The following is a 14,613-nucleotide window of genomic DNA, read 5'->3' on the forward strand; positions in this document are numbered from 1 at the left end:
CACATCAATGCCTGAGGCAGGATTCGAACCTGCGACCGTAGCGGTCGCGCGGTTCCAGACTGTAGCGCCTAGAACCGCTCGGCCACCCCGGCCGGCTAGCCTTTGTAGTTTTATTACTACAGTGTATAATAACTCCAATGTACAATGATTTAAAAAAAAACACAAAACAATACCACTTAAACGAGTTGTTTAATTATTCACAAAAATTTTAAATTCTCGCAACTATCGGGGTTAAATGGAGTAACTTGAAACCTTAGGTTTACATTATCTACAGCCCATTTTAAAACATCGGTATTGAAACATTCACATATAGTTTCAATTCAGGCTGGCAGTTGTACATAATCAGCTTCAAAGCATAACAATCTGATATGACAAGGAACGCCTTAGTTTGAATGGGATCCGCAAAATATACAGGACTCAGACAAGGGGCATAAAACAGAAACCACTGACTGGTTTGCCGAGAACTGATATTCTGAGTCCGTGGTTGTGTACAAAATATAGGTTGGCTCTTACAAAGAAGATAACAGCAACCAGACGCTTTTTACAATGCTATTTATTTATTTAAATTGCGCAGTTTCCGGATTCGAACTGACAGGTTCATCTTCAGACGGCTAGTCACGTTAAGATACATTTTACATTAGCTTTCGGCTTTTGTTTTCCCAAATGTGTTGGGTGCCGATGAAAAATCCGCGCCATTACATTTCAGTGCAGACTGCTTGTGCTCTTGCAGCAGCGAAAATTCTATAATGCACTTTCTTCAGGTATATGTATGCACATAATCTAAAGCATCACTCACACACTAAGAAGTTTTACCACATAGAGGAATGACATACATAACAAAAGACGAAATCGAACGTATAATGCATCTTAACGTGAACTAGCCGTCTGAAGATGAACCTGTCGCTCCGAAATCGGTAACGGCTCTGTTTAAATAAATAAATAGCATTGTAAAAAGTGGCTGGTTGCTGTTATCTTCTACGTAAGAGTTAACCTATTTCATTGATAGAATAGGCCATGCAAGTTACTACACAATCTCGCACTGACGATTGGTATGTGCCATATCCCATCACATTATCTGCTTGGCAAAAGTGAACTCCGTTAGGCGTCCATAATCCATTGCTTCCTGGCACTCAACAGGTTTCTAGTGAGCCAAAAATCAAAGACAGTTTAAAGCCACAGTATCATACCACAGCTCGGTATCTTGGCTGGAAAATCTGCTGATGTGTTCTACTTGTCGCCGGGCCGAGACAAGTAGAAAACTATGCCTGTGCAACGCAGGTTGTCCATACTACGTCTGCTTGTGGGCATCTCTACAAGAATTGGGACCGCCTCGGAAAGCAGCACTGCCCATCGCCACGGAACCCATTCTCAGCAGTTTCAGCCGACGTCAGCACTTCTTGGGCAACGCACAGGCTGCATCCGGTATTCAGAGTGGCTCGCAGATGTGACAGATTGAAAGATTACAGTTTTCCTAACCGTTATCATCTCCACTTCACCTTGGCAACGAGATTTCCTCTGCGCTGGAACGCGGACTGCATCCGACGTTTTGCCACTCACGGTGCGTGTCAGATGTTGGATGTGAGCCCCATCTGAAGGCTGCAGTGTCAGAATGTGTCTCTACGAACTGTTTGTATACCTCTTAGCCTCGAGTCCAAATTCCAAGTGCAATCTCGCAAAATCCTCTTTACTCCCAGTTTTTCCAAGAACCCCTGCCAAAATACACTCGTCCTACAGTCAAAAAGTTTGCCAGTCGTTCTCCCAATTGGAAATCGATAGCACAACTTGCGTTCACTCCTCGGAAAAGTTTTTTCAGGTGCTAGCAAAGCTATTGTTTTCCCAGGCTGTTATAATCTTATCAGTTTAGCAACAGTCTCCCACTCTTGAGAAAAGTTTCTGCGCTAACCAGTGCGCGCAGCATTCGCAATCGCGTTTCTCGTAAAACGGCGTCTGATCACCCACTCAAGTTCCTCTTTTTAGGCACTGTACGATCATCGTTCTTCTCATTACTGCCAGTGCTGCTTGGGTCAACAGACTGCATAGTCTGATGACAGACTGTCAGCACACTGAAAACACGAGTTTTTTTTGTCTCAGGGGTCAAATAAGTTCTTACGTACGTTTTTGACCACCCTCACATCATTCTTATACGACAGCGTGGGGTCTGCGGCCTACAAGCACCGCCGGAGACCATTTTAGCTGAATAGGACACCAAGTGAAGAAAGGCACAGGTCCCCTACAGTCCCAACTTTCTGTTTAAAACTCATCGCTAAGGTCCATTTGGTGGCGTCCATCCACCTAACGCCTGGCCAGTTGCTCTGAATGGCCAGCAGGCCGCTCCACCATGGCACAGTCTACCATTTTGCCATAATAATTACTATCATCAAACGTACAAGTTAATACATCTCAAATAAAAAAGAAAGTTTGACACTTAAGCGAAAATTATCCACATGCTTAGTTTTAACTGTAGTGCTTGCAATATCAATTGCCCTATTTATTTATGTGCAAAAGTAGCTCTGTCTAACTAGTGAACGAATTTATTCGATAATCACGGAAAAACTACAAAATTTACGTTCTCTTGATCTAACCTTAATACCCCCATTACTTTTTCATATATCATTTTTTTAAAAAATGAGCATTCAAGTTATTTTTTACAAGTTCCCTCACACTCTCATACAGTTAAACTTGCTCAGGAAAGATTTTTATCTCAAAGATGAAAATTATTCCGTTATTCCTCGTTAGTGTTAGTAAAATTGGTTACAAGCTCATCCTTTGTTTTTATTACAGCCTTAATACTCACATGTGGTCTAGTTCACTACATGTATTGGTACCATTAAGGCTTCTAAGAGCTACGGATACCCACAAAATCGGTTTCCTCGTGCTTCTATTTATCCGTTCTCCAACCACGCTGCAGTTTCAACTTTATACCATACTGAGCCTCTCGTTTGCTTTCATCTAGCTATTCATAGGTACAATCATTTCTATTTTCATTTCCACACGATTTTCATCCTGCGACACGCTACTAAAAAAAGCTGTGAAATGAAATTTAGTCGGCGCAATACTCACAAGTAAAAACTCATCGACATAAGACAACAAGTTATGATCACAATTTCATTTATGATGTGTCGACAGAAGTGCCGACACAGTGTGGTTTGAGGAGACCGAAATGCACGCTATAAGCTCACGCAGACTGGCGTGAGGTCTGAAACAGGATACGTAATGAATGCTATAAAGAAAAGTACGTAGCTTCTGGAATACTTAACTTTAATCCATCATTTGTATACATCGTTCTTGATGAGACATGCGTCATACGATAACTATCAATTGCTATGGCGCCTTGCTAGGTCGTAGCCATTGACTTAGCTGAAGGCTATTCTAACTATCTTCTCTGCAAATAAACGAGGCTTCGTCAGTGTGCATCGCTAGCTAAGTCGTCCGTACAACTGGGACGAGTGCTAGTACATCTCTCTCTAGACCTGCCGTGTGGTGGCGCTCGGTCTGCGATCACTGACAGTGGCGACACGCGGGTCCGACATGTACTATAGTTCAATATCTTGGCGGCTCGCGCATGCCCGCCTAGACGCGGGAGATTGCTGCGTTGCCAGTTGCACACGACGCACGCGCCAAGAGAAGCAGCGCCATAATGGCATAGTTCGCAAGCTTACGTGTAGGGGGGAGCGCGCAGTTCATGAAGTAAAGCCACACGCGGCCGCATTAACCCTTTCGCTGCTACAAAGACGTGCTCCCTGCATTCCGCGCTGTGGGCGATTTTGTCACTGCACTGCTCGCCTGTGCAGACACATTGTATTCCGACTGCTTTGACACTCTTTATCATTCGATTCCACAAAAACTATTTGGCTAAAAAATTAGATTTTTACCTATCTTCTTGACTGATACCTTCCCCCCATAAATGACTTAATTTTGTTTCGATGTTCAACACAGTTATTATGCAGCATTAAATATAGTAAACCATTGCACGAAATTTTGAAGAGTTTGCAGAGGTAAAGTCCATAGAGTATACTTTCCGGATGGTCGATTTTAGTTGCCACAATGTTGAGAATGAAATGTGAACAAGATACCTATATATTTCATTTAATTTAAGTACCACATAAGTGTTGTATGTAATATTGAAAAAATATTCCACGTTTCGCGACTGTAACAAAAGTTTTACTTACACTGGGCACGTTTGGCTTTATTTTAAAGCACTTCAATCAATCAAAAGGAAGTCGACAAAATACATTAAACAAAACTGTGGACTTACAAAAACATTAGGACTTGAATATACCGTCTGTCAGTGAAGTGCTCAGAGCTATGTCAAATATAATTTTGTGTGTGGCACACACAAACAGCATTTATTTGCTAAAACACTGATGAGCCAACAGAAACGTTGAATATTGTGCTACCGCAGCACAAAACTACGAAAGGTGACTTGGCAATGGAGGACACAAAATACAGTCCTCTTATGATGCTTCAAAAGAGAGAAACGCGTCTGGTCTAAATAAGTCGCTTATTACAGTTGCAGAAGAGGGATAATATTTGAATACCATTGGTAAAACTGCGACTGTGGAACAAAAACAAGAAATAGAACATGAATACCATTGTGTATGTGCCATACCTTTCACCGATGGAAGTGCTTCAAAATAAAGCCAAACGCGCCCTGTGTAAATAACACTTTTATTACAGTCGTGAAAGACAGAATTTTTCTCAATATTACATACGACACCTATGTGGTACTTAAATTGAATGGGATATTGTTATACAGTAAATATTATATGAAATTTAGGTATCTTGTCCACATTTCATTCTCAACATTGTGACAACTAAAATCGACCATACGGAAAGTATACGCTATGGACTTTTCCTCTGCAAACTCTTCAAAATTTCGTGCAATGGTTTACTACATTTAATGCTGCACATCAAAACAAAATTAAGTCATTTATGGGGGGAAGGTATCAGTCAAGAAGACGTGTAAAAATCAAATTTTTTGGCCAAATAGTTTTTGTGAAATCGAATGATAAGTGTGTCAAAGCCGTGGGAATACCATGTGTCTGCACAGGCGAGAAGTGCAGTGATGACAAAATCGCGCACAGTGCGGAATGCGGGGAGCACGTGTCTGCAGCAGCGAAAAATTTAATGAAGAGGCAAAGCACTAGAAATTTCATTCAAACGAATAAAATTCGTGAAGTAAGGCACTCCAATATTGTTTTTAAATAAAGAAATTATTAAGCACCGCAGGAGGTTTGAACTTACAACCTTTCACTTGGCAGCCCAACGCCTTAACCGTTCCACTACATCAGCTCATCGAAACGAGTACCTCCATTAGGACTCTTAACACTTCACGCAACTACTTAAAAACGCTGTTGGTACGACTATGAATTACTCACGCTTCGTCGAAGTACAATAGGAAATAAACAATTACTGCTGTTCTTTATTGTGAAAAAGCAGTTCGTGAGATTGAAACAAACACCTTTCCTTGCTATCGCCTGAATTAGGAGTCTTATTGCTTGTTTGGTTTAGTTAATTAATAGAATATGAAGCAATTGGTATAAAGAATGCTTTTTCCAAACCTTCTATAAAAGAAAGTCTGCTATCAAGACATTGCTTCTGTTCTATTACTTTATTTATGACTGAACGTTTCTAAAACAAGACACTCGTCCGTGCTCTGCACTGCAGTCGAGATCTGGCAACGTCGTTCTCTGTTCATTGGCTGACTGTGTTTTGTTACGTTAGATGCGCAGAACGAACCTAAACCCGGCCGCCAAGATATATGACGCGCACTTTAATGGACCGCGGCCGATTTAAAGCTACCTCCTAGCAAGAGTGGTGTCTGGCGGTGACACCACAATTTAACTATACATTCATTGATTACTACCTTTAATTCCGATCTTCTTCCATCTGTCATTGCCTCTGATATACGTTTGTGTTAATTTGTCCCTCTCTCTCTTCTGGTACGTGCTTTTAACAAGCCTTACAGTTTTCCTCGTATCTGATCTCGCTCTCCTTAGCATGATGGTACTCTCTATGATCTACGCAACAAACATAAACATCTACCATCTTTATTAATTTAGTTCAGTCTTCATGTTACCCATATGTGACCTGTTGCCTACTGCTGGTCGTCTCACTCTTTCATTCCGTTATACCTCTATGTTGTCTGCGATTCCCATCTACTACAGAACAAGTCAAGGAACTTTCTGATCTCATCTCTTCGTGCTCCTTCGAGCTCTCAGTAAAAACTAAAAATAAAAAAGGGTCCACACACGCCGGCTGGTGTGGCCAAGCGGTTGTAGGCGCTTCAGTCTGGAACCGCGCGATCGCTACAGTTGCAGGTTCGAATCCCGCTTCGGGCATGGATGTTTGTGATGTCCTTAGGTTAGTTAGGTTTAAGTAGTTCTAAATTCTAGGGGACTGATGACCTCAGATGTTAAGTCCTATAATGCTCAAAGCCATTTGAACCACTTTTTTTTCCACACCTGCTCTCGACTTTGAGCGTCACATTCATCGTCAAGAAGGTCCACTAGGCGTGAACATCAAATACTTCATAACTATGCCTAACACAAGCAGTCTTGTCTTTCTCTACCAGCCACCCACATCACAAAACAAGATTGTGGAACCAAAAGTCGTTTGTACAAACTTTAACATCTCTCTTACTCATCACCATCTGACTTACGTTCTACCCTCCGATGCCTTCTTTCATCACATGCTACTGTCACACTGTGAATCTTCATATCATCTTTGAGATTCCGTCTTTTAAAAACTTTATTTGCGTCTGTAGAGAAACGTTTGCGCTACGCGATGCGAGCAGCATGCGTGCTAGCTTTTCTCAGGAAACGCTGTACAATCCCCTAGTCAAGCTCCAATTTTTAGGCACTGTCCAATCACTGCTTTTCCCGCTAATTTCTACAGCGCTCAGGTCAACAAATTTCCTAGCCCAGCGATAGACTGTTGGCATACCGTTTATCTACAAAGCGTGACCGACATTCCATTCTCAAAAAGAAGTTTTGTACTCTCATGAGCCAAATAAGATCTTACATTTGTGGTCATCCTCAAACCACTCTTTCACAATCAGCGTCCGTCCTGCGGCCAAAAAGCACCGTCTGAGAGTGTGAGACCGTTTTAGCTGAACAGGGAACCACGTGGAGAAACGCACAGGCCACACACATTCCCAGCTTTGTTTTTACAGTTCGTTGTTAAGATTCATTCGGCGACAAGTTGCCGCCCCAGTGTCTCCGAAAAGCCAGCGGCCACGATATCGCTGCGCCTTTTACAGAACAGCACTGATCAGGCGACCCCCGGTCTATGTGACTGGTAACCCCGTGTGGCATTACCCGGCACTGTGCAGCGTGGTTCTTCAGATCTCAGGTTACGCCGTCTCCCAGGGGCCCCTTCCACCAAATTCTCTGCAAACTTCAATGAAGACCCAAAGAAACTGGTACACGCATGCGTATTCAAATACAGAGATATGTAAACAGTCAGATCTTCCCGGATGTCCGCGATCGAACTGACACCTCTGTCCCTCCCCTCGCTCCTCGCTTCCAGTACTTGGACAACATTGCACACACGGAACTCAATGCCCCTATCACTACACAGGATCTCATTGCTACACTCCGCATAAAACGCAACACCACTCCTGTCTCTTTCCACCCCACCCTGGCCAGGCTCTACAATGTAGTCCTGTCCACCCGTTACTACCCCGACCTGTGGAAAACCTCCCGTATCCTGATGTTCCTTAAACCTGGCAAACCGCCGTCCGCCGTCTCCTCCTATCGTCCCATCAGTCTTACCTCGGTCTTCAGCAAGGTCCTGGAATCTATCCTCACCCGACGCATCCACCAGCATCTCCGCCAGCACCGCCTCCTTCCCGCTAACCAGTGTGGCTTTCGGCCGTCCTTCTCTTTCGACGACTTTCTCCTTCACCTCACTCATCTTCTTTCCGACCAGCTTAATTCCCGTCGCTCCGCAATCTTCCTCTCCCTGGACCTCGAACAAGCTTATGACCGCGTATGGCATTCCGGTCTGCTCTTCAAGCTGCAAACCTTCGCCCTTCCCATTAACTACGTCCGTCTGATTTGCTCCTTTCTCTCCCACCGTCCTTCCTACGTCACCATCCATAACACCGACTCCTACACTTTCTCCCTTCCTCCGGTGTGCCCCAAGGCTCCGTCCTCTCCCCCCTTCTGTACCTTTCGTATACGGCGGACATGCGGCCGGCGTCACCCCCCGTCCACCTTCTCCAGTTTGCCGATGACACCGCCTCCCTTGCCCTTGCCCCCACCCTGCAGCGCTCCCAACACCTTCTCCAATCCCATCTTGACAGGTTCACCGCTTGGTGCAACCAGTGGTTGCTCAAGGTCAATCCCTCCAAAACCCAGGCGATCATTGTAGACAAAACCACCCCTTCCTTCCGCCTCCTTGATTTCTATCTCACCATCTATGGCCGTCCTATCGCCCTCACTCCCACCCTTAAGTACCTTGGCGTCACCCTCGACCGTCGCCTCTCCTGGACTCCCCATCTCCAGACAATCCAAGCCAAGGCACGCTCCCAACTCTGTCTCCTCAAGCTCCTTTCCGGCCGTACGTGGGGTCTGGACCCCTCCACCATCCTCCACACCTATAAATCCCTCATCTGCCCTATCCTTTGTTATGCCCATCCGGCCTGGATCTCGGCCCCCCCTATCTTTTATAAATCCCTACAAATCCTTGAACGCCATGCTCTCCGCCTCGCCTGTCGCATCCGTCTCCCCTCCCCCACGCGGATCCTGTATGCTCTCATCCCCTTCCCCCACCTCCTCCTTTTCCTTGAAAGGATACGGATCCTGTACACCTCCTGCAAACTTGATCCTCCTCATCCGCTTGTCTCACCCGTCCTCTCCCACCCCCGCCCACTGCCGCGCCTGTATTCCCATGTCCCACCCGGTCTCCATCTCTCCACCCTCCTTACCCTTTCCCAAGGTGGCTTCCGCCAGCTCCCCCTCCCTGATGATGTCCTCCCCTCCATCTACCCCTCCTATCAACTTTGATCCTCCCCCCCCCCACTTCCTGTGTCCTTTCCTTTAGGCACCCTCCCTCCCTTCTCTTTCCTTTTCCCCCGTCCCCTCTCTCCACCCCTCTTCCCTCAGGCTTCCCCTCCCCCTTCCTCCCTTCCCCCTATCTCCCCTGTCCATGGCATCTGCTCTCCCCTCTCCCTCTCCCTCTCCCTCTCCCACCCCACCCCTCCTCCTCTCTTGGCAGGTCCCCGAACTCGCACACGCTACGTGGACTTTCGCGCGCCGGAGATCATCGCCATCAGTGTCTCGTGTGTGTCGTCGTGTTTAGTGTTCAGTGTTCACCGTCGCACTCCATCGTTCACCTGTGCCATCGCCATCTTCAGTGTTTGTGCACCGTATCAACAGTTTGCAGTGTGGATTATCGTCGACTGTGAACGGCTCCGTGTTTGTCTTTATGTGTCTACTGTTTTATTGCCCACCGTTCTGTAACTTCTGTGTATGCTTCCTGTTTTTTTCTCATTGTGTATTCTCTGGCTGAAGAGCAGCGTAGAATGCTGCTGACAGCCTGCCTGTTGTACAGGTTTTAAAATAACAATAAAGTAAAAAAAAACAGTCAGAATGGTCTGTAACGCCTATATATAAGTGTCTGCCTCAGTTGCTGGATCAGTTACTGCTGCTTCTGTGGCAGGTTATCGAGATTTAAGTGTGTCTGAATGTAATGTTATAGTCGGCGCACGGGCGATAGGACACTTCATCTTCGAGGTAGCGATGAAGTGGGTATTTTTCCCGTACGACCATTTCACCAGTGTACCGTTAATGTCAGAAAATACGAAATCTCCGACATCGCTGCGACCGGAAAAAGATCCTACAAGAATGGGAGCAACGACAACTGAAGAGAATCGTTCAACGTTACAGAAGTGCAACCTTATGCAAATTGCTGCAAAACAATGCTGGACCATCAACAATTGTCATCGTGCGAACCACTTGCGGCGTGGCGGGATTTTAAATTTGTTCGCTAGCACTGAGTGAAGCAAGCTGCAAATTAAAATTCACCTACCTCAGAACGGCGTCTCCTCAGTGTCCCTTCACTCGGCAACGTAGATACTCACAAGATGATGTGAAAGCAGCGTCGATGAAAAATACCACCTAATATCTACATTTACTGAGGCCGCGCAACTCTAGTGATGAAAGAAATTTCTGTAGTAATACAGTATTAAAAATTTTATCGCGCGGTAAGAAAATGGATTGACTTCTGGAAAATAATGTCCGAAATTTCCACACAAAAATGTTTATTTTGTCCCTGATAGCCAAAGGAAAGGTACTATTCAGTCCACATTTAAACTACTGGCTATTTACTTCCAGTTCACAACTCATACACACACTTCACATGAACAGCAGCCAGAAATCTGTCCAAACCCGACCCGAATTAAACATTTTCACAGTCATTAATCTCACCACTAATATGAGTTATTACATTCGATCCTTCTTGTGGATTTCTAAAAAAGAAACTGCTCGCCAAAAAATGCTCAGTGGTTGAATACTGAAACATGCCACACAGATACTATGAAGGGCAGTATTTCACACGCGAATATCTGTCCAACAGATTCAGTCAAAATCTCTGAAATTTTGCCAAGCAGTCCTCAACAACAACTGCTATCGACTTAGCTCACCAAAAAGTCAAACACTAAGTAATTCTTCATCTTACACATTATTTATACTGGCACTAGTAACATGACCGTCCGCGTTCAAAGTTAACTAGCGACTCCCTTCTTCCCGCCTCACTCTCAGTATATCTATCCGGTAACGAGTGGGAACCGTCACAATTCTGATTGGCTGACCATACTGACTGCCAATCAGAATACTCTCTCGTGATCATATTCGCGCCAAAACTGGTCTGCACCAATCCTTATACGCAGAGGTATCTGCGTCAATGTGACACACAAATATTACAGTAATGTTTAATAAACGAAAACGAAAAGACAATAATTCTGGAAATATTCTTTAGATGCAGATTTTATTCCAGCGGACTTTCTGGTTGCTTTGTTACAATAGCAATCGCACCTAGACATACCTCATCAGCAAAATGGGTAAATCCCCTACCATCATTTTCCCACGACGGGCTTGTGTAACTCTTGCACGTTACTTAAGACGGTATATAATGCAATATTGAAATCTGACAAATGTCCCACATACACACTCTAATTTACGCACAGGCTCACACAACACATAATAAACTAAATATTGATTTTAATAGTTCTTTCTAAAGTTATTTTAGATTTCATACTACGAAAATTGTAAGGTATTTGAAAATTTTAAATTAAGTTTCAGTTAAATAATCCTTGCCCTGATACTTCAGATGAGTATTTCAATTGACAACCAAAAACAAGTCATAAATGTTCCCAAGTGAATTTCCTTTCTTAAATGCAATTTTTCTAACTTTAAAGTACATTTTTCTATGTCCGGAAATATGCCCGCTAGAAAGCTGAAATTTTCACACCACCTTTCTATTAATAACAAAGTGCAGTATACAAATTTTAAAGCGATTATACAAAAACTACTACCCTTCATTTAGATTATTACAGGTGGTTAATGTACGAGGTTCAGTAAGAGACGTTGAATAGCATTCCCACGGCAGGCAGTGACAGACGCAAGTGTGTATCTCGGGTAGGCCGCTAGATGTCAGCCCCCGAATTTACATACAGCAAGCTATCCTAAAACAAACGTTCGCTCGGAACAACTAGCGACGCTACACATTCAACGAAACATCATTGATATGAGCTTTCGGAGCCGAAGGTCTACTTGTGTACCCTTAATGACTTCACGACACAAAAGACGTACGCCTTGCTTGGGCATGTCAACACCAACATTGGACTGTTGATGACTGGAAACAAGCTGCCTGGTCGGACGAGTCTTGTTTCAAATTCTTTCGAGCGGATGGACGTGTACAGATATGGAGACAACCTCATGAATGTATGGGCCCTGCATGTCAGCAGGAGACTGTTCAAGCTGGTAGAGGTTCTGTAATGATATGGGGCGTGTGCGATTGTGGTGATATGGGATCTCCGATAAGTCTAGATACCACTCTGACAGATGACACGTACGTAAGCATCCTATCCGGTCACCTGCATCCATTTATATCCATTGTGCACCCCGACGGACTTGGTCAATTCCAGCAGGACGATGCGACACCCAACAAGTCCAGAATTCTTATAAGTGGATCCAGGAACACACTTCTGCGTTTAGACACTTCTGCTGGTCACCAGAGACATGAACATAATTGAGCATATCTAGGAAGCCTTGTAACGCACTATTCAGAAGAGATTTCCCCCACCGTCACCCCCCCGACCCAACCCCCCGTCGTACTACTTAACTTTGAGTATTATCACTGAAGAGCCAAAGAAACTGGTACACCTGCCTAATGTCGGTAGGGCCCCCGCACTAATGAGCCCTGCGGGATTCATGGCGTCATTTCCCTCCAGCACTACTTCAGACATTAGTCAAGTCCATGCCACGTCGTGTTGCGGCACTTCTGCGTGCTCGCGGGGGCCCTATGCGACATTAGGCAGGTATGCCAGTTTCTTTGGCTCTTCAGTGTTAATACTCAAAGTTAATCAGATTTACTTTTTGGAGGGATGGTTTGATATCTGCAATAATCTGTATCACTCATTGGGATATAAATGCCTGAATTAATCGAAAATAAGGAAACAAAATCTACCGCATTTCGGCCTGCGATGAAATGACAGTCTGGTAGAGCGTGACGCGTTTCGCTTTATCACTCCTTATGGACAGTTAGAGAACTAGCTGTTACTGCTGCTGGCACCTTCGGATCGCACGTGTAATTTCTCCGCTGATTTCAAGCAGTTTCTCGCAACATTCCTTCGCAGTGCTCGGTGGTCCCTGTCCGCCAGTACACGAAGTCTGTCTGGTCTTGCTTTATCTGCGTTGTTTCTTCGCGTTTCCACTTCACAACCACATCACCAGCAGCCGACTTGGCCAGGTTTAGAAGGGCTTAAATGTCCCTGATGAATCTGTTACTGATGTGACATCCAACGACTAGTCCACATTCGGAGCTCTGCTGGGCGACTCATTCTGCTGTTCTGATAACACAACATTCTCCGCCTCCTTCTATACTGGGAGGTTCACCTCTCATGATACATAGTGGTCAGTTCCGCAAGAGAAGTTGTAACACCCCCGGGAGTACAAATGGGTGGGGGTACCTTAAAGTGGACGTCGTTCCTTGATCGTGCGCCCTGTCCACACCACGTACCTGACAATCCAATGGCGGTCGTACTGTTCTGCTCCACACTGTTGCTGGCTTGCCTGAAATTATCTATCGAAATATGCAAGCGGGTTTAGGGGAGCCACTCAACGTTAAGCACAACACTGTCCTACGTCTCGTATAAAGAAATGGTTCAAATGGCTCTGAGCACTATGGCACATAACATCTATGGTCATCAGTCCCCTAAAACTTAGAACTACTTAAACCTAACTAACCTAAGGACATCACACAACACCCAGTCATCACGAGGCAGAGAAAATCCCTGACCCCGCCGGGAACCGAACCCGGGAACCCGGGCGTGGGAAGCGAGAACGCTACCGCACGACCACGAGCTGCGGACTCTCGTATAAACATCTATATTCTGAGATGATTAAAGGAAAATCGCAGGTTGCACTGTTTACATTCTAATTCAGAAGTGTTATCCCAATTAATGGATGATAACAGACCACAATATCATTCGGACGAGCTTACGCACGACGCGGGTGATTGTTGATGATGCGAAAGCCGAATGATCGCACGAAAGTTCTTACACTCATCACGCATATACAGATATTTGGTACCAGTCCTCCTTGACTCTAGTAATGTTATTTTCACACTGTTCGTAAAGTTAGTTTTTCAGTTCTGAGTTCTCACTTGTACGAGAATGCTGATTGTTGATAATGCGGAAACGCGATTATCGAACGCACGTCCTCACGCTCGCTGTACTCATTTGTGGTAACTAATTTTTGCTGATTCACATTAGTTCTTTCTGAGAGACGGATCAAGGCGCGGATGATCGATACTGTACGGTACGACACGCAACGAGAGGATACACAAATACGTTATCAGCACCACTGCTCATTTTTTAATTACTTCTTGACGCACTTTCCTCTGAATAATTTACTTATTTTATCACTTTACTGTAATAACACTTGTAGCAACACTTCAACTTCCATGTTGCCTCTCACATGCAGAACCACACACTACACAACATAACAGTTCCGTGTCCCGCGCTCGACTCTACAGACGTGGCTGCCAGCAAAAATACTCCACAACTAAGCCAGTGATATGACAATACGCTTACAAGGTGTGTCCGGATAGTTTTGATCAAATAGTCTCAATTATCTGTACTTGAAGCCTACACAACTGCTAACAGAAGTGGTAAGCTATTCTTGACAATTTTGTTATTTCACTTGTATTTTTTTCATCGTCATTTATTTGTGTAATAGGACCTTCAGGCATCTGCCATGTAAAAATGACAACATTTTATTTTAAGCTGCTGAAGATGGGCCATCCGGGATCGAAATTCTTTTTCTTTAAATAAAAATCTTGTTTGTGATGCAGGTCTGATGTTACTTCCTTCTTGATTATTGTAGG

This window comes from Schistocerca serialis, chromosome 7 (genome assembly GCF_023864345.2).
Source record: "Schistocerca serialis cubense isolate TAMUIC-IGC-003099 chromosome 7, iqSchSeri2.2, whole genome shotgun sequence".
Taxonomy (NCBI): domain Eukaryota; kingdom Metazoa; phylum Arthropoda; class Insecta; order Orthoptera; family Acrididae; genus Schistocerca; species Schistocerca serialis.